We start from the raw sequence: 25435 nt of genomic DNA on the forward strand, positions 1-25435 counted from the left end.
AACTAACCGGATGTTGTTTGTTCATCCCACTCAGCACGCAGCCACGCTGAACGAGAGCTGTAATTCAGCATAGCATATTAGCCTTAGTATGACGAGTGCAATACTAACTGACAAGCCAGAGCTAGAAGATGCTCCCACAACATTCAAGTCTCCCGTTTGGGATCATTTCGGATTCCCAGTTAACCACAGTAATGGACAAAGACAGGTGGATCGCACTAAAGCTACGTGCCGGCTAGCCCCTTTCGTGACTGTGATGCAAGCCTTGCATCACAGTCACGAAAGGGGCTACGTGCCAGCATTGTTCAACTTTATTGCAAACTTTATCACGCATTTGAAACGGCATCACCCGAATGTGAATATCACTGGTACAAGGAAGAAACAGACCCTAGTGCAAACCCAGCTCCCCGTGGCATTCAAGCAGCATCTCGCTATTAATTCAGACCGGGCCAAAGCAATAACAAACGCCATAGGTGTTTTTATAGCAGCAGATCTGCGACCATACTCCGTTGTCGAGAACACAGGGTTTAAGCACATGTTAAAGGTAATAGAGCCCCGCTACCTAGTTCCCTCTCGTCTGTATTTCAGCCAGCAAGTCATGCCAGCTCTGTATAAACAAGCACACGCTACAGTTGTCCACGACTTATCCAAGGCATCTGCTATATAATAATCTTCAGATTTACTTTACCACTAGAACAGCCATGGAGAAAATGTCACTGATTCCCGCCGGAAGGGGTCAGATGACCCCACAGCTTATATGAGAAAAATAAACAGTGTAAACTATATAATTACCTCTTAATATAAAAATATGAGGTTTACCACAGGTTTGAGTGACAAAAAAAAAGTAAAAATAAAAAAATAATAATAATAAATAAAGATATTATAATTATTATTTTTTTTGGATGGAAGAGCCACACATTGACGGGCAAAAAGCCACATGCGGCTCATGAGCCATGGGTTGGCCACCCCTGCACTAGATGCTCGCAAAGTGCTGTGACTTTCCACATATATTCCATATATATGTGGAATAACGTTCTAATTACATTTTCCTGAAGTCATTTTGAAATTTCAGAAACCGTGCCAGATAAAACGGGTACTTTTAGGAAAAGTCATTGAGTGACAGAGCTGGAGCTCGACCGAGTGACGAGGATACATTTATTGAAAATGCCTCGGGGTCATTTGACCCCTTGTCGGCTGTGCTAGTGTTAAGTGTTATTAGTAGGTTACAGCAGTAAGCTTTAGTTTGCTCAGTAAATTATGGCCAATTAGTTTTATATTGTTTGATACAGTCAAATAAATAAATAAATAGATAAATGAAAAGCAATTTTTTGTTTTGTATTCCCCCCCCCCCCCCCCCCCCCCCCCCGTGCCGAAAATCATACCGAGCCGTGACTTCAAAACCGAGGTACGTATCGAACCGTGGATCTTGTGTACCGTTACACCCCTAGTGTTTTCGGTGCGCTTTAGTGTCATGACATTAATGTTTTAGTCTGTGGGCATGGAATTGTTGCTGTTGTTAGCCGCAGAGCTATGTCGTTATTGCATTGTGCATTTTTTGTCGTAATGTAGCATTTGTGTGTGTAACGTAGGTAGCGTGTGTGTGTGTGTGATGTCTGTCATCACATTGTAATATTGGCCTCGGGCTTAAGTCGGGCTAGGGCCGAATAATTGCTTAACTTTTCGGGCTAGGGTAGGGCCGGGCCTGAATGTTACAGGCTTGGGCCGGGCTGGGGCAGACAAAAAATATTCATTTTTAAGAATTCGCATAGGTAAATTCTTAACCTCACATCTAGAGCTGCCGCGGTATTGATGTTTTCCTTACCGCGCAAATTTGCGAAATATTTCCTACCGCTGCGGTTATTGCACAAAAAAAATTTCTATCTTTAGAGGATGACTTTGCAGCATGAATATTGTTTGGGATTCGGCAAGCACGCATTCGTTATTGAAAGTGAAACACGGATTCAAAGTCTCCCCTCTGGTCGTGTGCCGTTCACTCGGTGTCGCAGGCAGGGGTGGTAGCGCCCGGCGGTTACCCCCCCAACCCTTTCTTCTTCTTCTTATTATTATTATAAAGTTACTACTTGATGATTAACAAAGGCATTCGTTTTGTGGCATTAACGTTATATAGTTACACGTTCAATAACATCAGCGTATTTACCGGACCATAGCAAGGCAAGCATTACTCAATTCATATCTCAGTTCCTTTCTTTGCTCAGAGCGTGCAGAGTTGTGCCCATTCTGCGGTCTGTTAATAAAGTTTTCAATCAGACAAGTGTATAGAACGAAGGGCTTTTATTATAACATTTGTTGCAGTAAAATCATTATGCCTCGTTTAGTACTCCTGAGGAGCGATGGTAATCCACTCCGGCGGGGAGCTAACGTTATTAGCCGTGTTGTGAGCTCTGATCAATGGCTGACATTGAGAAAGTAAAAAACGAATACGCGCTTGCCGATTGGTGGTAACGGCAGAGACGGGTGCAAGCGGTGTGACGTAATTGGCAGAATCGACTGTCAATCAAAATTGTTCCGTTGCTTTGGTTGAGAGTATTATTATAAAAAACAGCGTTGATGCGGTATTCAGTTAAACGCTGCGGTGGGCGTGACGTAACAGCGATACCGCGGTAATGCGATAACCGCGGCAGCTCTACTCACATCTAGAGACTTAAAAACATGTCTAAGAAAAAGAAAGAAAGAAAGAAAGATGACAAGAAAAATAAAAGTAACATACTGGTCTCCTGCGAGTCTGTGAGCTCCTCCTTCAGCCCAGTGGACATATCCGTGGGTGGGTCTAGCGTGTCCTGAACCTCCTCTATTTTAATCATCAGTAGGTCACTGGGTGGATCTGGAACAGAGGGAGACAGAAAACGTATTTACAGTGCCATGAAAAAGTATTTACAGTGACATGAAAAAGTATTTACAGTGGCATGAAAAAGTATTTGCCCACTTTCTGATTTCTTCTGTAATTACAGATTTGTCACTTTTTTTCCTTTAAAGGGGCTATGTACTGCTATTCCTAGCACTATTTGGGCAACTTTACACAATTCCTGTTAGTCTATTGAAGACATTTGTATGTTTTTTTTCCAAAAAATGCATTGTTTTATATTTCTAATCAAGTACTCAAAACCATCATTTTTCAGCCTCAAGAAATTAGGCTGTTATGGCCTCGCTCCGCCCATAAGCACTTTGAGTGACAGTCAGTCCACAGTCTGCACTGGTAGAGGGAGGGGGAGAGAGAGAGAGAGAGAGAGAGAGAGCGAGAAAAAAAAGGCCGTTAATGACAAGGCCCCCTCTCTCCCTCCCTCCCTCTCTCTCTCTTCCTTTCTCTCCCTCTCGGCTCTCGGTGACGCGCGGCCGGCAGGTACCCCCCCCCCCCCCCCCCCCACAAGTGCCCCCTCTCTCTCCATCTCTCTTCCTTTCTCTCCCTCTCGGTGATGAGTCTGCACGCGGCAGAGAGAGAGAGAGAGAGAGAGAGAGAGAGAGAGAGAGAGAGAGAGAGAGAGAGAGAGAGAGAGAGAGAGAGAGAGAGGCCCCCTCTCTCCCTCCCTCCCTCTCTCTTCCTTTCTCTCCCTCTCGGCTCTCGGTGACGCGCGGCCGGCAGGTACCCCCCCCCCCCATGTGCCCCCTCTCTCTCCATCTCTCTCTCCCTTTCTCTCCCTCCAGAGCGCACAGGCCCCACTCTGCCTCGCAGCTGAGGAAGTGGCTTCCTCCACTCGCTGTCTAGTCTAGGTAGAATGGGGGCGGGCATTAGCTCCAACCACAGAGCCAATCGCATCACCCAGCGGCCGTATGACGTATATCGGCCGTTCAAATCAAAATGGCCTGATTTACTGGAGGAGGAAAGGGGCTGAGCTGAAACAGAGCAATCCGCCAATATGGTATTTAGACACTAAAACACATTGATACAAACTCCTATTACTATAATACAATGCTAGAGACTGAAAAATGACATTTATAGTACATAGCCCCTTTAAACAAAATCTAATACAGGATGTAATTGAGTCCTGAGCCTCTTCTTTCATGATTGATGGGAAGTTGGAGGTAGATCTGGAGCAGAGGGAGACAACAACTAAGGAAATACTCCAGTATTTACAGTCTTATTTTACAAATTATTATATTTATATACTGAACTTTATTTATCAAACATATACGTCCTTTTCCTCCATTACATTTATTTAAGTTAAACAAGACCACTGACCCCTTTAGCTAAGGCTTAATACATCACAGTTGGGATCCCTTCTATCAGCTTAGTTCTCCTGCAGGGGAGGAAATTAGGCCACTTTACTCGCCAATTGCGAGTATTTTTTACGTTTGGCGAGTAATTCATGAAGAGCACTCGCCAGTCTGGCGAGTACTAGTAATTACAAAACAAAACAAAAAAATCATTCTGCAATCTGCTGATTCGCTCACTGGCACAAACCGAACTCTGACTCCCCCCTTGATTCCTCCCATTTGCGCCACATAATAATCAGACCATAACCAATGAACATCATCGTTGTACAGATGCGCTCTAAGCTCCTCCAATGAACACTCGTTTTCTAGAAGATGCCGCCCATCTAGGGGAAGTGGACAGACCACTGCGTGCGGCCCTACAGACTCCTGTCACCGGCTTGACAACGTAGACAAACTTACAAAAACACATGAGTGGATGAAAATAATTGCATGTAGAGTCGTCGCTTTCGGATATCGGTGCGGTCTGACATGGGGGCGAACAACAGCACGCGACGCGTCTCCTTCGAGTCGGATGAGAATGACAAGTCAACCAGCATTAGCCGGCTAGCTACCTAGCATGTAACAAGCTACCATAACGCGCATTCAACATAGTGGACGACTATACTGAGCGGCTTTGCTTAAATGCAGCCGAGTGACATTTTATTATTACCGGGTTTCCCAGCATATCACCACTCGCCCATATGCCCTTCACAACGGTGATGTTGTCATATTTGGCATTCAGAACACACCTGCTGAACCCCTAGCGTTGTCGATTCGGTTCCAATGTATTGTCATCTTACAGCACAAGTACAGTACAACCAGAATACATTTGGCATACAACCAGAGTGCAAATGTAACAAGTCAAGTTCAAGTTGTTTTATTTAGCTATTACATTACAGTGAAATGCTTGGTTCTTTCACTGCCCAACCCAGTATTGATTGATTGATTGAAAACTTTATTAACAGATTGCAGAATGGGTACAATACAGTACAGCTCAATACACACAATTGTTAAGGGGATGCAGACCAGAGAAGGACTTTAGTCTTGTTTACATCAGGGTCCCCCATTTCAGTCCTGTTTGCTTAATGCCTTGTCCACTTCCTCCACACTCCAATATGTTATGATGAATTGAAAATGGGGGACCCTGATGTAAACAAGACGAAAGTCTTTCTCTGGTCTGCATCCCCTTAACAATTGTATGTATTGAACTGTACTGTATTGTACCCATTCTGCAATCTGTTAATAAACTTTTCAATCAATCAATCCCTTCAACCCTGCTCCTGTCAAACCTGCTCTTTCCATTCCCTCCATCATGTCCCCCCTTTCTGATGAATATTTCCTGCACTTAAGAGTCAGACACACATTCCTAGTAGTTGAGCTGTGATGAATGAAAACTTTATTTAACAGATTGCAGAATGGGTACAGTACAGTACGGCTCAATACATGCAATTGTTAAGGGGATGCAGACCAGAGAAAGACTTTCGTCTTGTTTACATCAGGGTCCCCCATTTTCAATTCATTTTCAATTCATCATTCAGTATAACCTAGACCAGCCCAACCCAGCATCTTTCACTGCCCAGTTCAGCCCAACCCAGTCCAGAATAGTTCCCTCTTTCATGTTAATATGTGATTTAATGATGTAATATTTTGAAGAGTAGAGACAGTGTGATTAATTTACTATGATTGAAAATCAATTTAGACGAAGACGTACAAAGAAGTAATTATCACAATTAGTGATTTTTTTTGTCTGGTAAAAAATCTATTTGGCTGGTAAAAAAAATCAGATACCCGCCAGTTGGCTGGTAAGCCAAAAAGTTAGTTTCCTCCCCTGTTCTCCTGGTTGCTATTCAATCCAGCAGGGAACCAGGACAAAGGTGTTCCATTTATAAAAGAGATACCAGAATAAAGTGCTCCAAAGAGTTAGGCTGAATGTGAACAAGAGTTTGATCAAATTAAAGAATGAGAGGAGAGAAAGCAATGGCGACCAAGACCGAGACATACAAACATGCTGGAGCAGAGGAAGGAGAAGACTAAATCAAGATAAGAGAAAGAAACAACATACTGATCTCCTGGTGGTCTGTGGGCTCCTCCTTCATCTCAAAGGAAGTCTCCTTGGGTGGCTCTAGCGCGTCCTGATCTTCTTCTTTAATAATCAGTAGGTCTCTGGGTGGATCTGGGACAGAGGGAAACACAACTCAACATACTAGTCTTTATTTACGTCTGGGTCTGGAGAGTAAACTAAAGTCTCTTCAGTAGGAAGTCTTGTTCTGACTTACAGAGGTCCTGCTGGTCTGATTCCTCCTTCATTCTAGTAGGTGTGATCTTGGACGTCTTCTACTGGAACTGGAGTTTTGCTACAAGGATAAATGCAGATGGTCACAGAGAGCCCATACTGTAGATCCAAGTCTGGAACTGACTGGTCAGCCAGGACATATATAGAGGCTTCTCTCCACCAATAACATCACAGTATGGAGGGGAAAAGAATGAGAACTGTAGGCCAATTAGATGACAAGCTTTTATTCAAAGCTGATTACATGAATGCAGGACTTTATTTGTGCCAGGACCTGCCAGATTGAGACCGGCACCTATTTGATCGGATCCGGCACCTCCTCTGTCATAACCTTCTGTCAATACATTTAGTGGGGGGCGTGGCCAGGTAGCATAGGGTTTTGATTGAATTGATTGAAAACTTTATTAATCCACAAGGAAGCATACAAGGACCGTTACCGTTCCTAATTCATGCAAATGACATGTCGTCAGCTTGTGACTGCAACTTGTTCCTGTTTGCGGACGACTCAGCCCTGCTGGTCTCTGACAAGAACAAATTACAGGTTGAAAAAACCCTCAGCTAGGGGTGGACGGTATAAACGGTATGAATTTGCTCTACGGTATGGATTTTGACTATACCGTGTAACCGGTAGAGCAGCTCTAAAATAGCAATGACGTCATGTAACCACAGCGCGACTATTTCACTCGCATTTGCCCCTAAAAATAGATAGAATTAGTCATAGATAATAGATATGTGCAAACTGGAAAAAGTTATTTAGGAGGCTTCGCGCAGTGGGCGTGTGAAACACGCAATTGTCATTTCATAATAAACACATATCACCGCGCACAGCAAGTTTCAATTTCAGTTCCTGACATTTTTAACCAGTGGAGAAAGGTAAGAGATTTCCCTATCGTTTTTCTTATATGAATTATTCTACATTAATAAAACATACCTGGTGATCAACTACAGTTTGCTGTAAACATTATGATATGTGTGTAGTGTTATGATAACGACGGCTGCAGCGGGAGCTGGCTCATGCTGGATTTGCGAATAGCATGCAGCTGCAGAGCCGCAGAGCCAGGGGCGCTTTCAGGTCCGGTCACAGGCCCGCTCAACAGCGCCCCCCACCCAACGGCTGAATTGCCAATGGCTGAATTGGAGTATTGCAGGGGCGCTGTTGAACGGGCCTGTAACCGGACCTGAAAGCGCCCCTACTCTGCGGCTCTGCAGCTGCATATGCTTCTAGCTAAATCCAGCATCCAGCCCCGCTGTTGGCAATGGGAGCAGCACGGAGTCTCGACTCGGGACTTATTTTATTTGGAATATAATGACTATACACAAAAGTAGCCTAGTTTTAAGTTAAAATATTATAAATCTACATGCCTTGAGGATGTCATTCTTTATTATAGCCTGCCTATCAGGCAAAAAAAATTATTCTAACGGAAACACTGATACCGTGATATATACCGTTACCGTCTATGCTTCAAATTATACCGTGATATACATTTTAGACCATACCGTCCACCCCTACCCTCAGCTCGGAACTCTGCAGAATCTGGCTCGCTGATAACAAACTATCATTACACCACCTGGGGAAAACCGAGTGCATTCTCTTCGGATCAAATAACAAACTCAGCAAGACCGACGGCTTCTCAGTTACAGTGGGTGACAATATTGTCACAAGGAAAGATGAAATTACATACCTGGCAAATCTTTCCTGTGACAAAATGGCATCCAATGTAATAAAAAAAAGTCAACCAAAGAACTAGATTCTTGTACCAGATCTCCTCTCCGGTAAACAAGAATACCCTGAAGACTCTGGCAGGAGCACTCATTCAAGGGTACTACGACTATGCTTGCACTTCAAGGTACCAAAGCACCTCAAAGGCGCTAAAAACAAAATTACAAACATCCCAAAACAAACTGGTCAGACTACTGCTTGACCTTACTCCTAGAACCCACCTCACCCCTGCCCACTTTGACAACCTAGGATGGCTTAGAGTAGACGACAAGAGTACAGCAACTTGCAATGGGCCTGGTCTACAAGATACACTACAGCACTGAGGTACCCGCATCTCTACAATTCGTAGCCGCATTTCTGCAGACCCCTCTCTGATTGGTTGAGGCAATTTCTGCAGACCCCTCTCTGATTGGCCGAGCGCACGCATGCGCATGAGCCGCGACAAGCTCCTCTAGCCAGGAGTCAAAACTCCGTTAAGCTCCAGAGAGAGAGGCTGAAAACCCACAGTTCTGTATCGTTAGTGGCTTAGCTTGGCATCGCTACTGCACTATCTCGCGTACGTGCACGCGTACTGAATAAACCACAAATGTACCTCTAATACCAGTATTAGTCTGACCACACCCCTCATCAGCTTACCTTCATAAGCAGGTGTGTGGTCACCTGCTCTCCTCCTTCTCGCTTTCACCACAAGGAAGAGGTGCCTCGGTAGATCCCCACACTTGACACCATGATGGAAGAAATTGGATTAGGAACAGCTTGGGAAACAAGGATACGTTGACATCATATCTTTATTTTCTCTCTCACTATTTTCGAGAAAATACGGCGATATTGTCTTCGTACTGGAGTGTCTAGAAGATGATGATCATTCTACAAACCCTCCACCGGTTTTCGTATTGGGAGCACGCCGCTGCATGCTTCTCAACTGCAGTTCCTTGCTGTGTTTGTTGGGGTGAAACCTGTCAGGCCACAGCTGAACTGTCGGACATGCCGCTGTTGTGAGGAGCGGTGCGTTCCAGGTTGGGTGAGTAGTGTTTGCTGGCGGGCTCCACTTGTCTGTTAGTGCTATGGGGGCTACTTGACAAAGTTTATGGAAACCGGCCCCAGGCTAGGGTCCTTTGTTTAGCCGTCTAGGCGACAGAAGGCCTTGGTCTGGCGACCATTATAGTTTTAACTAGTGGGCCGCGACCATTGACACTGGTGATCCCTGTGTGTTCTGGACGAGTGGATTCTCTCTGTCACCGTGTTAAGACCCCATCTTTCATATCCAAATGAGAGTATTCCTTCACGAGGGGATATGTGCATGTAATGTGCGATAGCGGCAGATTCATGTTCAAAGTCAGCTATACAGGCCAGTTGGTACTGTGCTGATTCCGCCGGACGTGTTAATGTCACCGTTGTGAAGCGGTGTTGACGTCTTGTTTTCTCTTTTCTCTTAAAAAGTGAGGAGGGTTCAGAACGGCGGCCTGTCTGGGTGAGTGTTATGTCATTGTTTACATGTTCATAGCTTACGGTTAGCCGGTCGGTGGCCTGGCGCGGGGTAGCTTGGCTTCTCGCGCGCCGCCGGGAGCTCGCTCCTGATCGCGTGCGTCGTAGATCGGCGTCTCGCGAGCGGAAGCAATAGCACCCGAACGGTTGGAGCAGCCGTTAGCTTGATGCTATTCTGTTGAACGTGCTTTGATTTTTAACATGTTTTACACTCTTGACCACGACGTCATCCTTGACAGGGGATGTTCGTCGACCCTGCCTGAGCCTAGACGGGGATTGCGTCAACAAAGAGGACTGTAGCGACTGGTGGAGCGGCGACGCTGCCCGGATCGAACAACACGGGACGGCTGTGTTCTACGGTGGCTTGTGACTGCACTTCGCTGATCTGCGTTCCGGGCAGGTACGGGGTTGGCCAGACCTCATAACACGTCTTCTGGTTTTACCTTGCTAAATGTATTGTGAATAACGGTGTTTTTTCCCAAAACGTGTGTTGTTGCAATGCATTTGAGATACGTTGCGGGTTGTGTGTGAGCTGTTTTTGTCACTGGCAGTTAGCTTCTCCGTGCAGGTCGTGATGTATTGATCTGGTTGTTGTGTGAGAAACATCATGGTGTTTATGTGTACCGTGTACTCACTACTAAGGCAACTAACCTATGAAGCTATGCTTGGTGACGAGTGAGTAAAAGAATGTTCTTTCTCAGACTGTAATGACAATGAACAGTGAGTTCACACATTAACAGGTTTTCCTGTTTTAACTGGCCGTATTGAGGGTAAAATAGGAGGATTGTGTTTCCCCCCCCGGTTCCCTGGGGACTTTATCACCTCCTATCAGACATGTTGTGCATTAATTGTGTCTTTTGTGTGGTAGGGATACGATGTAACTCTCAGCTTGATTGCTGAGGTTGTGCTAAATCTGCTGGAGAAACTTATTTCCTAAAGGGAAATTGGTTTGGTTGCTGTCATGTGTGCTTAGCAAGGCCTGTGGTCGATACTAATCAAGAATGATGTATTCTCTCATTGTGAAAAAAACGGCGTTCCTCTGTTGAGTGTTTTTGCCATTTTTTGTAGGTGATGATGGGTTGTGTGTGTCATGTGACCTACAACTGGGTTGTACTGGCCACAGAAGCACATGTGTATGTTGGACCGGGGTTCTTAGAGCCCTCTCTATTCTGTGTTTTTCCTTAGTAAAAATCAGATAGCAGGTTAGCTCGTGCGCTGTGTGGAGCTGTGAAACGCTTCATAGAGCTGACTATGACTGTGTCATATTCTCTTTTTGTCGTTACGTCGTATCATGGGTGTGGGGTCGTAAAGGGGTGAACTGGTAACCTTTCCTCTCCCCATTGTTCTGTCGGTCAGGGGTACACCCCCTGTCCTTCAAGGTTCCCGTCACGTGGCGGTTCGGCACGTTACGGGGGGGGGGGGGGGGGGGGGGGAGGGAGTTCCTGGTCCCACGGCCTGGTATATTGGGCGTGTGCACCGCAGGAATTCCCCCGCCATAGAGTACGTCACCGTGCGCGTCTCTGTTGGTAGGACTTCCGTGTGCTGTTCAGGTCCATGTGATGGATCTGTTTTCAGGGGGGGTGGTCAGGGCTCCTCCTCACCAAGCGCCTACTCAGGCCTTCTGTGAGTTCGGACTCCTTCTTCCATGTGAGGAAGCCTCCATCAGAGTACAGAGCCTTCCTCCTCAGATTGTCAAAGTGAGTGGACCCTCTAGAAGGGTCCTTTTCTATTGTATGTATATTCGATTCAATTCGTTTATTGAGTGTGTATGGGTTCGGTGCCTCTTCCCCGGAGGCCCTAAAACCAGTTTTTTACATGGCTCAAGGTGCAATATATTCTTTTCAATCTGTACAGCTCGCGTGGGAAGTCTCTCTGGGGATCCCCGTCTCTTTCCTATGGGAGGGTGGTGGGATGTAAAAATGTGAACATTTTTTACCCCGGCTGTGTAGACTGGGATACATACTGTTGATGCTTCCTTCTTTCTATTCCAGAAGTGTTGGAGTTAGGGAGTGTCACACCCCTCTTGTCGTTCCCCTGGGCGCCTTGGGGATTCAATGACGGGTCTAAATAGCCTGTTCATTGATGGGGGTGTGTCCCGACGCACGTATAGTGCTAGCTCGCTGTAAACAGGCGATTGACTGGCACGCCTTAGTTGCTTGTGGTTGAAACAGCGTTTTTATAAAGCAACTGAGATGGGGGTTTTTCCTCTTCCGGCGACCACATCCCATGACCTGGGTGGGTTGTCGACGGATTCTCGTTCATGTCTGGGGGATGATGACGGGATGGATCTGAACATATGTAGTGGGGTCTCACGCCCTTGGGGTGGGCCACCAGGCGCGGTTCGTCCCGACGTCTGGGTGGCGCCTTCTTTTCATGTTAAGATCAACACGCATATCTGCCCTTCTCCTGGAGTAGGCATGTCGGCGTGGTTAGGGCACGGGACTGGTTCTGGTCACGCTGGTCCAGATCAGTTGAACCCGTTGTCCGCCGGGGATGCAGATCTGCTGTTCTGGTACCCTGAGGGACTTGGGCTTTTTTCAGGGGGAAAAATGCCAGGTCGGTCTGGGTGTCACAGGGTTAAGCGCTATGGAGACCCTGGTTGGGTATGTTTTTACTCAGCACTGTCGTCATGGCTTACAGCCATGCCATTCTGTACGCGCTCGATCTCGTCGGATCTCGGCCGCTACACAGGTTGGTCCTGGTTAGTACTTGGTTGGGAGACCGCCGGGGAATACCAGGTACGGTGTGCTTAGGGGCTGGTTCTCCATTATTTTTCGCTCCTCTCTCACGCATGGCGAAGAGGGGCCTGTGGGGGTGGTTTTTTGACCTCCTCTGGTGACCCTGTGCTTCCCGTACCGCCAGGCCCGGTCCGAAGTGATGTTTGCGACCCGTAGGCCTGGGTTAACCCTTTTTGGAAACTGAAACACTTGTACTGCGGTATAGCCGGTGTATACCCGCAGGTGTGTTTTGGAGTTTTTTCTTGAGGGGTTATAGGAACAACCACCGCATTGGGTAACACCGAGGTGGTTGATTCCCTGGTGTGTTGGAGCAGTGTCAACTCCCGGGTTCACCGTTTGAGGGTGCCCCTGCACGTTCATGACGTCTGCCAATCGTGTCAGCCTTCTCTGCCTCGACCCCTCTGGGTGGGGGTTGTTAAATGGAGGCTTGGTCATGCAACACCGCCAGCTTACGCTCCTTCCGCCGGGGCGGCTGTGTTCAGCTGTCCCCTCTGGCGCCTGTCTCGTCCGCAGTCTCCAGGCTAGGGTTAACAGCCTGTTGCCTGGTTTTTCCCCGGTGCGCTGCCTGCTTCCGTTGGTTAACCTTTTTTGTGTGCTTACGGCCATGCTGACTGCCTATTTTGCAGGGTCAGTGTGCCAGGCGGTGTACTATTGGGGGGACGGGGCCCGCTCGGCTTACGGCCATACCGACCTGAACACGCCCGGTCTCGTCCGATCTCGGAAGCTGGGCAGGTTCTGGCCTGGTTGGTTCCGCCTGGGAATACCAGGTGCAGTAACTGAGGGGCCTTTGTCCGAATACGCTGGCGATGTGGGGGGCGGGGCACTACGTGCCCACCTGGTGGGGTCTTGATGCTGGCATCATGGGCTTCTCCGGGCCCCCATTCCAGGGAGTCCAGTCCTTTTGGTGGGTCTGGGTCTTCCTTCGTGCTCCGCTGCTACGGCCTTGCCACGGGGTTGGGTTTGCCCTTGACCCCGTGATTCTGGGGGCCTGTACGTTAATGCCAAGCAAGCAGTGCAAAAATGCTTCCGCATTCGTCACCGCACGCTAGTGCGGTAAAGCGCCCTTCTTTTCAGACAAATGCTACCGTGCGTGCACCGGCGGCGGCGTGCTCGCTCAGGTGCGTGCGTGCGCCGGCGTGCTCGCGCGAGGTGCCCGCGCATGCGACACGAGCGGAGCTCAATATATATAAGTCACCGCCCCTTATTCAGTATCTACCACTAGCTCAATCGGCAAGGACACATGGCTGTGGATCCTATGGCTTGTTTGCTGGCGAGTTCGAATCCCATCGAAAATATTTTTTAACGTGATTTTTTTTTAACGTGTATTCTTTCGCCGATTAAGGTTAGGCATTGTTTCGGAGTTGGTTAAGGTTAGAACGGTTAAGTTTAGGCGCTGTTAAGGAGCTGGTTAAGGTTAGAGTTTGTCAAAGAGAATGGCAATATAATTTCTATGGTTAAGGTTAGGCATGGTTATGATTAAGGTTAAGGTTAGGCATTGTTTCGGAGTTGGTTAAGGTTAGAACGGTTAAGTTTAGGCGTTGTTAAGGAGCTGGTTAAGGTTAGAGTTTGTCAAAGAGAATGGCAATAGACAGCCTATTTCCGCGCGACCTGGGCGCTGGGCGGCGGAAAATGAAAGGCGCATTACTGCATGCCACTACGGTAAATTTTTGCACTGCTTGCTTGGCATAAAGCTACACGCATTCTGGGGGCAGTAACGAGGTTGTTCCTCCGTTCGTTCCCGGGTGGCATGCGGGTTGTGCGTGTGTGTAGTCGTGGGGCAAGCCACGGTCTGCTCACCCTGTGCGTTGAGTTGCTTGAGTGCCTCTTCGCACGGTCGGGTCCGTCGCCCTCCCGTGACGTCCCTAATAGGGGGGCTACCCTCCATTAGGGGGGGTCGGGGGGGCTCGGCCCTCCCTGTTCTGATGGTTTTGGGGGGCTGTCAGCGGGGTGTATTTGTCAGCCAAGTGGCTCCGCTTGGCCTCCCTTGTGCAGTAGCGATGCCAAGCTAAGCCACTAACGATACAGAACGTTAGGTTATGACTATAACCAAGTTCTGTTAGTTAGGGGCGATGCTTGGCATCGGACGCCGCTGCAGCCCTTGTCCTCACCTTGTGGTGAAAGCTTGGGAAGGAGGAGAGCAGGTGACCACACACCTGCTTATGAAGGTAAGCTGATGAGGGGTGTGGTCAGACTAATACTGGTATTAGAGGTACATTTGTGGTTTATTCAGTACGCGTGCACGTACGCGAGATAGTGCAGTAGCGATGCCAAGCATCGCCCCTAACTAACAGAACTTGGTTATAGTCATAACCTAACGTTGTTGCCCGACGGATGAGAGCCGAATCCCGGATCCGAGATTTCTGATGAATAGCCCCAAAACATGGAGGTCGCGAATGCAATTTATACGCATGGAAGTATTGATTACGCCATAACGAATCATTAAAAAAATATACCGTTAACTGGAATATGTTGTGTGTGCCTTTACACATATGTTGGATAGGATTATGTAATTGGTTTGTCATTAAAAACCAATAATAAACTTTCTGAATATGATTTGGGAGGGTTATAATAGAAGTAAGACAGTGTAAACAATATAACATTATGTGAATAAACAGCGAAATAATAACTAATTCCTTGGTGAATAGAAGTCTCTGTGATACTTTCTGAATATGATTTGGGAGGGTTATAATAGAATAAAGACAGTGTAAACAATATAACGTTATGTGAATAACCCGCGAAATAACCGCGAAATAACAACGTTATGTTATATAATGTTACAATTAGGGGTGCACCGATATATCGGTCGGGTATCGGATTCGGTATCGGCCGATAAGTGCCTTGTTGACTGCTATCGGCCTATCGGCCGATAAGCTCAAATGTGCCGATAGCAGTCGCCGATAAATACCCATCAATTTGTGTAGCGTCAAAAGGCAAAAAAAAATAAGTTCACTCGCGACCTACCTGCACAACGCCCGCCGTCCCCCACACACAAGCTACTGCATCAAAGTTACTATTTATGATTAACAAGGCATTCGTTTTGTGGCATTAACGTTATATAGTTAGTGTTACACGGACAATAACATCAGCATATTATTATTACCCATAGCAGCAAGGCATTACTCCGAGTCCGTTCATTAGCTACCGGGAGATGCAAGACTAACGTTACTGGTGAAAATGTGATTTGCGTTGGAATACTCCTTTGCCAACTTGCTGTACTTTGCTTGCAGGTCTGCAGCCATTATTGCTGCATTATGAATAGCCCCAACTTTAGCCAAGGTAACGTTATGGCTAAACCTTTAACAATAGTTAACGCTAGCTTTCGGTTAGCTGTTCAATGCTATTAATAACACAACTCCCCGTCAACACCCTCTCTCGGGAAGATGGCATTTAAGAAAGTATCTGCTGTTAAAACGACACAAACATTAACGTTATAGTTATAGTTAGTTAGTGTTACAAGGCATTACTCCGTTAGTCCGTTCATAGCTCGGTTCCATTCCGTTGCTCATTCCGTACCCAACTACACATTCTGCAATCTGTTAATAAAGTTTTCAACCAGACAAATGTATAGAAAGGCTTTGTTTTATTATAACATTTGTTGCAGTAAAATCGTTATGTCTCATTTGGTCCGGCGCTCCATGCTGTGGAGCGCCGGTCGGCGGGCCGGGCAGCTAACGTAGCTACGTTAAGTGTGTTCTGCTCTCGCAAACAGAACAATGGCGGCATGCCCGAAAGTAGAAAAATGAATAAACGCTTGCCGATTGGTGGTAAGGACAGCAGGAGGTGGGTGCTAGCGGTGTGGCGTAATTGGCCGAATCGACTGTCAATCAAAATGGTTCCATTGCATTGGTTGAAAGCTCTGGTTGAGAGAATAGTATCCCGCTGCAGGCCGCAAGAATGGTTCCATTGCATTGGTTGAAAGCTCTGGTTGAGAAAATAGTATCCCTCTGCAGGCCGCAAGACGATACTGGGAGAGAGATAGTGATACCATAAACATATTTCTTGATGTTTCCTTTTTTTTAAGTAAGTAAAGAGGCCTACAAATACAAACATACACATACAAAATATACAGTAGTTTCATTAAAAAAATATATATATATACTTATATACTTATATACAAATATCGGTATCGGTATCGGTATCGGCCGATAGTGTTAGTTGAACAATCGGTATCGGTATCGGCGGCCAATTTTCATATCGGTGCATCCCTAGTTACAATGTACAGTTTCTAACAGCTGGCTGTGTTGTGAAATGTGCATAACGTTATGAATAAACCGCGAAGTCACGCGAAATAAATAACGTTATACGCAAATCTGGTAGTACATTTCTGCTTATCTTCTTGATATGATAACATTACATCCGCCTTTTACGGCGTGACGAGCTAAACCAATCAGAGAGGGGCTTCGCTCAACCAATCAGAGAGGGGTCTGCAGAAATGGAGCTCAACCAATCAGAGAGGGGTCTGCAGAAATGCGGCTACGAATTGTAGAGACGCTTGACAAGATACACTACGCGACCAAGGTACCCATGTACATGTCAAATTACTTCCCAAAGGTCAGTGAATACCACAACCACAACACCAGCGGGAGCTCCACAGATCATGCCAACCCAGATTCGGCTCAAACAAGGGACTAAACACAATTCGCAATTATGCCACATCAATGTGGAACGCCCTACCCAGTACCCACAGCTGTAAAGGAATGTGAATCACTACCCACTTTCAAAACCACTCTCAAAGAGCACCTACGGGAGACTGCAATTCGAAACTGGCCCATGTAAATGTCCAAACCCAACCCCCTCCAATGTCCAATTCCCCCCCCCCCAACCCGCCTACCCAACCAATTGTGTGTATTGAGCTGTACTGTATTGTACCCATTCTGCAATCTGTTAATACAATTTTCAATCAATGTTTAATATAGCTTATGGTTTATGTATGGCGTTAAAGAAAGTGTTTAGATCAGTTCAGATAGGAACAGACCTTTTAGATATAGAGGCAGAATAATCCTCGTTTCAGCTGCTGAACATTATCCGGCTAACGAGGAACAGGGCCCAGGCTGCTGCAAGTTGCTGTACTCTGTCTTCTACTGTCAGCCATCCTAGAGAACTATGTTGTTCTGTGTCAACGGTTCATTTCTGCTGCTGCTGCAAGGAAGGAGCGATAAGAGGAAAACAATGTCAATATAACTGTACTTACGTTTTGATCCAGTACAGTTCTGCCACAGAGACGTTAGCAAGAGGCTCGTTTAATGTCTCTGCTCCGACTCACAACAAAGACAACAACACACTTGATCTGCTTCACAATCGGGTTCAAAGTCAGTCAAGTTTGCACGGAGGAGTTGACGGTGACCGATAACACATGTGTTGTGTTTAACTGGTCCTTTGATCAGGGTTTTGTAGCAGAGAAGCGAGTTAAAAGCTCCTCAATGTAAACAGTCTGGCTGTAGAAACGTTAGCTGCTGGTTTTAACAGCGACGCGCGGCCATCTTAGATGATGACGTCCCTCGCTCCGTTCAAGCCGTAAACTGCTCCATTTGGTGGAATTACGACATCTGTGTCGCAAAACAGAGAGGCAATGGAAATCTTCCAACCTCCAAGTCCATCTTCTCTATCTCAAAGAGTTGATATCTGAATTTAACTATCTAATTAACAGTGCCAGGGCTACTTCTTTCTCTAACCTTATTTCTGAATTAATAATAGTTATGATTACAGTGTAGGCTAGTTGTAGAAAGCAGTAGATATTCCCCTTCATTATATTTATAATTTGTCTAATTTGCCCTCAATTCTTCTCTCTCCCCTATGGACAATAAACATGGTGTTTGCCTCTTAAATACAGTGTCTGTGTTGTGTTGCCCCAATGCCACAATATATATATATATATATATATATATATATATATATATATATATATATATATATATATATATATATATATATATATATATATATATGTTGTGAAGGGCCAGATTAAACCGAATATATATATTTATTTATATATATATATTTAATTGTATTTGTATATTCTCTAATATTCCCTGATATCCCTTGTATATTCCTTGTACAATATGCATTGAATATCCATCCTAGCCTACTGAACATCCCATAATAGTCTCCATTCGACTATTGGTCGAGACCTTGGTGCCAGGCTGCCATACCCCCCAGACCCAGTTCAAACGTACCGCTCAACATGTACGAACAAGTCCTAGTTCCGCGTAGGAATCTGGCTACCGCACCACTAACGGTACTATTTGTTCATAGTGCGTATATATACTGCGCTACTAAAGTAGGACTTCCTTTTCAGTCCAGTTTCTTACCCTCCAATAGAGTCACAGACGTAAAGCCTCCCCGCGACGCCACGTGTGGGAGTAAGGCCAAGTTCGGCCTACCATCGGTATTGAGACATCGTGTATATTAATATTTGAATAGTCATATTTGGCACTATATCGTCGAGTTGGACGTAGTCTATTAAGCTAATAATAGTCTGTTAATATATAGTGCTTCGTGCGGTGAGAATACTATCGTAGTCAGTACCCCATCGTTTCGGGCAGAAAACTGGCTGCTTATCCAGGGTGGCCTACCCCATGTGAGGCTGCACCCGAGGTGCCCCAGAGCCGACGAGCGAGTGGACCTGCATACCGGATTATTCTACCGACGACAGCCCGCCTTCCCAGGCACGGATTATGCTTTGTATACAGTGATTATTCCATGGATAAAGACCCCCGACACTGCCGTGTGTTGGAACCCCCCCCCCTGGAGAGGACGCAAGGTGAGGAGACGCTCTGCAAGACGAGGTCGCTTCACGTCTCTCCCCCGTGGACCGGAGAGAGCCGGCTCACAGAGAGTCCAACTGCTTTCATCTGTGGTCCAAGGATCGCTGGCGCACCGAACTGCACAACTGTGGGTTCACCCAGGATACCCTTGGCCGGACGAGGCAGCCAGACTCTACCCCCCCCCCCCCCTCCTACTCCTGTTGTCTTACAAGCGACCGGATTACCCCCCTTAGTGTATCCAGTCTTATAATCATTAAAGTATCATTGCTGTTATTCCTTAACTATTCCAGGTCGTATATTTACCGCCTGCGCCATCAGAGATTGGACATTCTCTATTGATATACCGACGAATACTCTTTGCCATAAAAGTGCATACTATTTCAATTCATAAATGTAATTAAGTGATTAAGTGCTTGCTCTACACACCATTGCTGTGTAGTAATAAATACATACTTCGACTTCGTACATTTGTGTTGGATCCGTTTCATCTACGTGAGAGTGTTTATCATAATATATTTATGCCGAGTACTGGGTGGCCGAATATAAAGTACAAAGGTAGTGGTAGTAAGTATCATATCTAGTAATACAGTCAGGGAATTGTACCCCTCAGTTACAATTGGTCCTTCGAGCCGGATGGTAATTAGTGTAATATTAATATAGTGTTATTAATATTGAAATGGCCTATGATGAACACTCCACGAAACGATCCTCCTAACCAACACCCGCAGCGCGAACGGCGGCTCCCTCAGTACTTAGAGGCTTACGCTGTCAGTCAACAACCTAGTCTTCTACTAACAGTAAACGATCGAGGAGGTTCGGTTCGGGGCCATTCGGGTCTCGGTGGTCTCTCTGTCGCCTAAAACGCTCCTGTCGAGCGGGCGGCAGCTTCTCCAAGATCCTTTCCACATTTGAGTTGGCGTAAAGTTCTACGATAGACCGGGTTCATACCGGACCCCGAGGCTGTCCTGCAGCAGTCGAGACCCGTTTGGGATGGACTCTCCAAGGCCCGCTCGCCAAATCTCTCAACCGAAGTACAGCCACTAGATGTCTCCACTCCCGAGTCACAGAGGGAGAAACCGCACTCCTGCAACACGTAGAGCGGTTATGGACCTTGGAACAAATGCCCTTTAAGAACGGAAAGAAAGACATTCGCTCTAAAGATGACATTTACGCCATTCACCTCCTCGAGACAGGGACCAAGAGAGTCCCGGTCAACGGCGTGTTGAGATACGCCACGCCACTCCTGCGGCGAGAAGGAATGCCTACTTTCCACGCCAAGACAGACGCCACAGAACGGTACCTGCTGAACACGGAGCGGCGCTTAGCCAAGAACCCCGCCCAAGAGAGTGTATACCGCGCTGAGATTGAGAAGCTCATCACAGCGGGACACGTCACAAAGATGGACATTAAAGAGGCTGACCAGACCACTGAATCGTGGTACGTGCCTCACCACAAGGTCCATCACAACGGTAAAGACCGCATAGTATTTAACTGCAGCTACCAGATCGGATCCCAAAATCTGAATAAAGAGTTACTGCCCGGTCCCACACTCGGCCCCTCCCTACTCGGCGTTCTACTCCGCTTCCGCCAGGAAAAGGTGGCCATCAGCGGGGACATTAAAGGAATGTTCCTGCAGGTGAGATTAGTAGAGGAGGACAAGCCCCTGTTACGGTTCCTATGGAGAGAGAAGCCAGGAGATGAGCACCCAGCCATCTACCAATGGGAAGTCCTCCCCTTCGGAACGACGTGCAGCCCCTGCTGTGCTACATTTGCACTACAGAAACATGTAGCAGAGGACCCAGCAGCGGACGAAGAGGTCCGACACAGCGTAAAGAACAGCTTCTACGTAGACAACTGTCTACAAAGCCTTTCAACCCAGGAAGAAGCCGAGGCTCTCCTGATTAAACTCCGCGCCTCATTGATCAAAGGCGGCTTTGATCTCAGGCAGTGGGCCAGCAGCGATCCGCAAGTACTGCGCAGCCTCTCCTCCGAGGACAAGGCAGCCAGCAGCGAGACATGGATGGCTACAATCCCGGGAGAAGCCCAGGAGATGACCCTGGGATTGGTGTGGCGATTCAAAACAGATTCGCTTCACTACAGACACAAGCCCCTGACTACGGAGCAGGGAAGGCCGGCGGCGGCGCCGACCACCAGACGGAGTGTGTACACAACACTCGCCCGACAATATGACCCGCTAGGATGTATTCTACCGTACACCACCAGGGCAAAAATGATTGTACGAGCATTGTGGGACAAGGACCAGGGCTGGGACGACCCCATTCCCGCACACCTTGCATCCACCTGGAGAGAGTGGGAGATGGAGCTCCACTCACTCCCAGGCGTTAATATGCGCCGAAGCTACTTCCCACCCACGGTGAGGCCAGAGACATGTAAAATGGACTTACACGTCTTCAGTGACGCCTCAGAGGTCGCATACGGATCAGTAGCCTACTTGCGGGCCCAAGAAGAGGGGGGAGAGATCTACACAGCATTTGTCCTCGCCCGCTCGAGAATAGCCCCACGCAAGCAACAATCTATCCCACGTCTGGAGCTCTGCGCAGCCCTAGCCGGAGCGCACCTAGCCACGCTCATCCAACGTGAGCTCACCATACCGGTGTCTAGAACAATCCTGTGGTCAGATTCCACGACAGTACTCGCCTGGATCAAATCGGACTCATGCAAGTACAAAGTCTTCGTGGGAGTCAGAGTCACCGAGATTCAAGACTTAACCGAAGAGTTAACCGGAGAAACAGAGTGGCGCTACGTTGATACAAAACAGAACCCAGCTGACGTCATCACCCGGGGAATGCCCCTAGATGACCTCACCCGTCGCAATGTCTACAGTGACGGCCCAGCATTCCTAAAGCTCCCGGAAGGAGAGTGGCCCACGCCTATCCCGAGGGAAGCCAGTCAGGAGGAGGCTGAGAATAAGAAGCCTGTGTTCTGTGGATTGAGCACTGTTATCTCCGCAGACCCCAACATAGAGAGTGCACAACAAGGGACAAACTTCAAAGGCGGCGAAAGAGAGCTGAGAGAGAGCTTCCAAGCTATGGGCCCAGAACTTAAGACCCACCTCGCTCCAGCACAGATTGACTTCCAATTCAACCCCCCAAACGCACCCCACTTCGGTGGTACTTGGGAACGGGAAGTGCGTTCCATAAAGACAGCCCTGTACGCAGTACTTGGGGCCCAGACTGTGGCGGAAGAAGTCCTAATGACAGTCCTCACGGAGATTGAGGGAGTATTGAACTCTAAGCCCCTCGGCTACGTCTCCAGCGATGTGGCGGATATCGACTCAGTTACCCCCAACACACTCCTGATGGGGCGGCTAGATCCCGCGTTACCCCAGACAATGTACCGGCCTGAAGAAGCGAACGGCCGACGAATGTGGAGGTACAGCCAAGTATTAGCCGACAAGTTTTGGAGCAGTTTCCTACTGCACTACCTACCGTCTCTACAGACCCGCCAGAAGTGGGTAAAGGAGAGAGACAATTTGACAGAAGGAACAGTCGTCATGATTATTGATCAATCACTGCCCAGAGCTATGTGGCCGGCCGGCCGCGTAAGCAAAGTGATCACCGGTGCCGACGGCAAGGTCCGAGCAGCTGAAGTGCTTGTCCAGGGTCGCACTTACACCCGTCCCGTGGCGAGGCTCATAGAACTGCCCCGACTCCCAGACACAATCGATGATGACCATGACCCTATAACCCTATGACTTTGTGAAGTTGACTGACCCCTACAGCAAACCCTTATGTGTAAATAGACAACGCGATTAATCTGTCTCTGCTTAACTGATTAGGTCTGGGACCAATCAGGGGGTGGCTGTTGTGAAGGGCCAGATTAAACCGAATATATATATTTATTTATATATATATATTTAATTGTATTTGTATATTCTCTAATATTCCCTGATATCCCTTGTATATTCCTTGTACAATATGCATTGAATATCCATCCTAGCCTACTGAACATCCCATAATAGTCTCCATTCGACTATTGGTCGAGACCTTGGTGCCAGGCTGCCATACCCCCCAGACCCAGTTCAAACGTACCGCTCAACATGTACGAACAAGTCCTAGTTCCGCGTAGGAATCTGGCTACCGCACCACTAACGGTACTATTTGTTCATAGTGCGTATATATACTGCGCTACTAAAGTAGGACTTCCTTTTCAGTCCAGTTTCTTACCCTCCAATAGAGTCACAGACGTAAAGCCTCCCCGCGACGCCACGTGTGGGAGTAAGGCCAAGTTCGGCCTACCATCGGTATTGAGACATCGTGTATATTAATATTTGAATAGTCATATTTGGCACTATATCGTCGAGTTGGATGTAGTCTATTAAGCTAATAATAGTCTGTTAATATATAGTGCTTCGTGCGGTGAGAATACTATCGTAGTCAGTACCCCATCGTTTCGGGCAGAAAACTGGCTGCTTATCCAGGGTGGCCTACCCCATGTGAGGCTGCACCCGAGGAGCCCCAGAGCCGACGAGCGAGTGGACCTGCATACCGGATTATTCTACCGACGACAGCCCGCCTTCCCAGGCACGGATTATGCTTTGTATACAGTGATTATTCCATGGATAAAGACCCCCGACACTGCCGTGTGTTGGAACCCCCCCCCCTGGAGAGGACGCAAGGTGAGGAGACGCTCTGCAAGACGAGGTCGCTTCACGTCTCTCCCCCGTGGACCGGAGAGAGCCGGCTCACAGAGAGTCCAACTGCTTTCATCTGTGGTCCAAGGATCGCTGGCGCACCGAACTGCACAACTGTGGGTTCACCCAGGATACCCTTGGCCGGACGAGGCAGCCAGACTCTACCCCCCCCCCCCCTCCTACTCCTGTTGTCTTACAAGCGACCGGATTACCCCCCTTAGTGTATCCAGTCTTATAATCATTAAAGTATCATTGCTGTTATTCCTTAACTATTCCAGGTCGTATATTTACCGCCTGCGCCATCAGAGATTGGACATTCTCTATTGATATACCGACGAATACTCTTTGCCATAAAAGTGCATACTATTTCAATTCATAAATGTAATTAAGTGATTAAGTGCTTGCTCTACACACCATTGCTGTGTAGTAATAAATACATACTTCGACTTCGTACATTTGTGTTGGATCCGTTTCATCTACGTGAGAGTGTTTATCATAATATATTTATGCCGAGTACTGGGTGGCCGAATATAAAGTACAAAGGTAGTGGTAGTAAGTATCATATCTAGTAATACAGTCAGGGAATTGTACCCCTCAGTTACAATATATATATATATATATATATATATATATATATATATATATATATATATCCCTTACCTACTCTCGCTATAGTTACACAGCTGGCCAGTATGACTTACTGATTAGCACTATTACCCAGTAGTTTCAAGTTCAAGTTTGCTTTTATTTGTCACGTATAAAGTACATATGTACATTACAGTGAAATGCTTGGTTCTGTATGAGCCCCATGCAGAGTATCGAGTTAAGTTTATTTATCAACCATATAAAAAACACAATAAAATGGATAAACAAAAAAAAATTTAAATGAAATTTTCCATTCTTCATTAAATGATAAACAAATGAGTTCAAAAAGGAGCAGAAGGAAGCAATTACTTATCTAGTCCTGCCCCTTCCTCACAATATCATACATAAAACAAACGGTGGTATAGTGGTTAACACTGTCGCCTCAGAGCTAGAAGGTTGTGGGTTCGAATCCCGCTTGGGGACCAGGTTGCCAGTTACCCAGGTGGGGTATCTCCCGGGCGCGTGAATACTTTACCCAAGGCAGTTGTCCTTCCGCGTTCGGTTTGCGTGGCCTGATTGGCCTCTCAGCGCCCAATCGCGTTGGGCCTAGCTTTCAGTTCCACAGCCCAAGTCCTCGCCCATTTCCTCGTATTCACGCTAGTGGGCTAGTCGCTAAAATATATATCGTTTTATATATAATTGTACCAACACAGATATTAGGCAGTACACACATTGTCCTGCAATACATGTACAGTGAATGCACAGTTACATTCGCCATATATTTCTATCGCTGCTGCGGTCTACAGTGAAATGCAATATTATTATTATTATTATTATTGTAAAGATTATCATTACAATCGCAGCCGCCTGGAGACGCACTGTTACAAGTGTACGAGGGTTGTGTGCAAAGAGCACAGCCTCTCAATTTGCACAACGTGCACAAAATAATAATAATTGTAATGATAATCTGTGCTCTTTACATTACATTGGATG

Source organism: Notolepis coatsorum (genome assembly GCF_963971535.1).
Source record: "Notolepis coatsorum genome assembly, chromosome: 7".
Classification (NCBI taxonomy): domain Eukaryota; kingdom Metazoa; phylum Chordata; class Actinopteri; order Aulopiformes; family Paralepididae; genus Notolepis; species Notolepis coatsorum.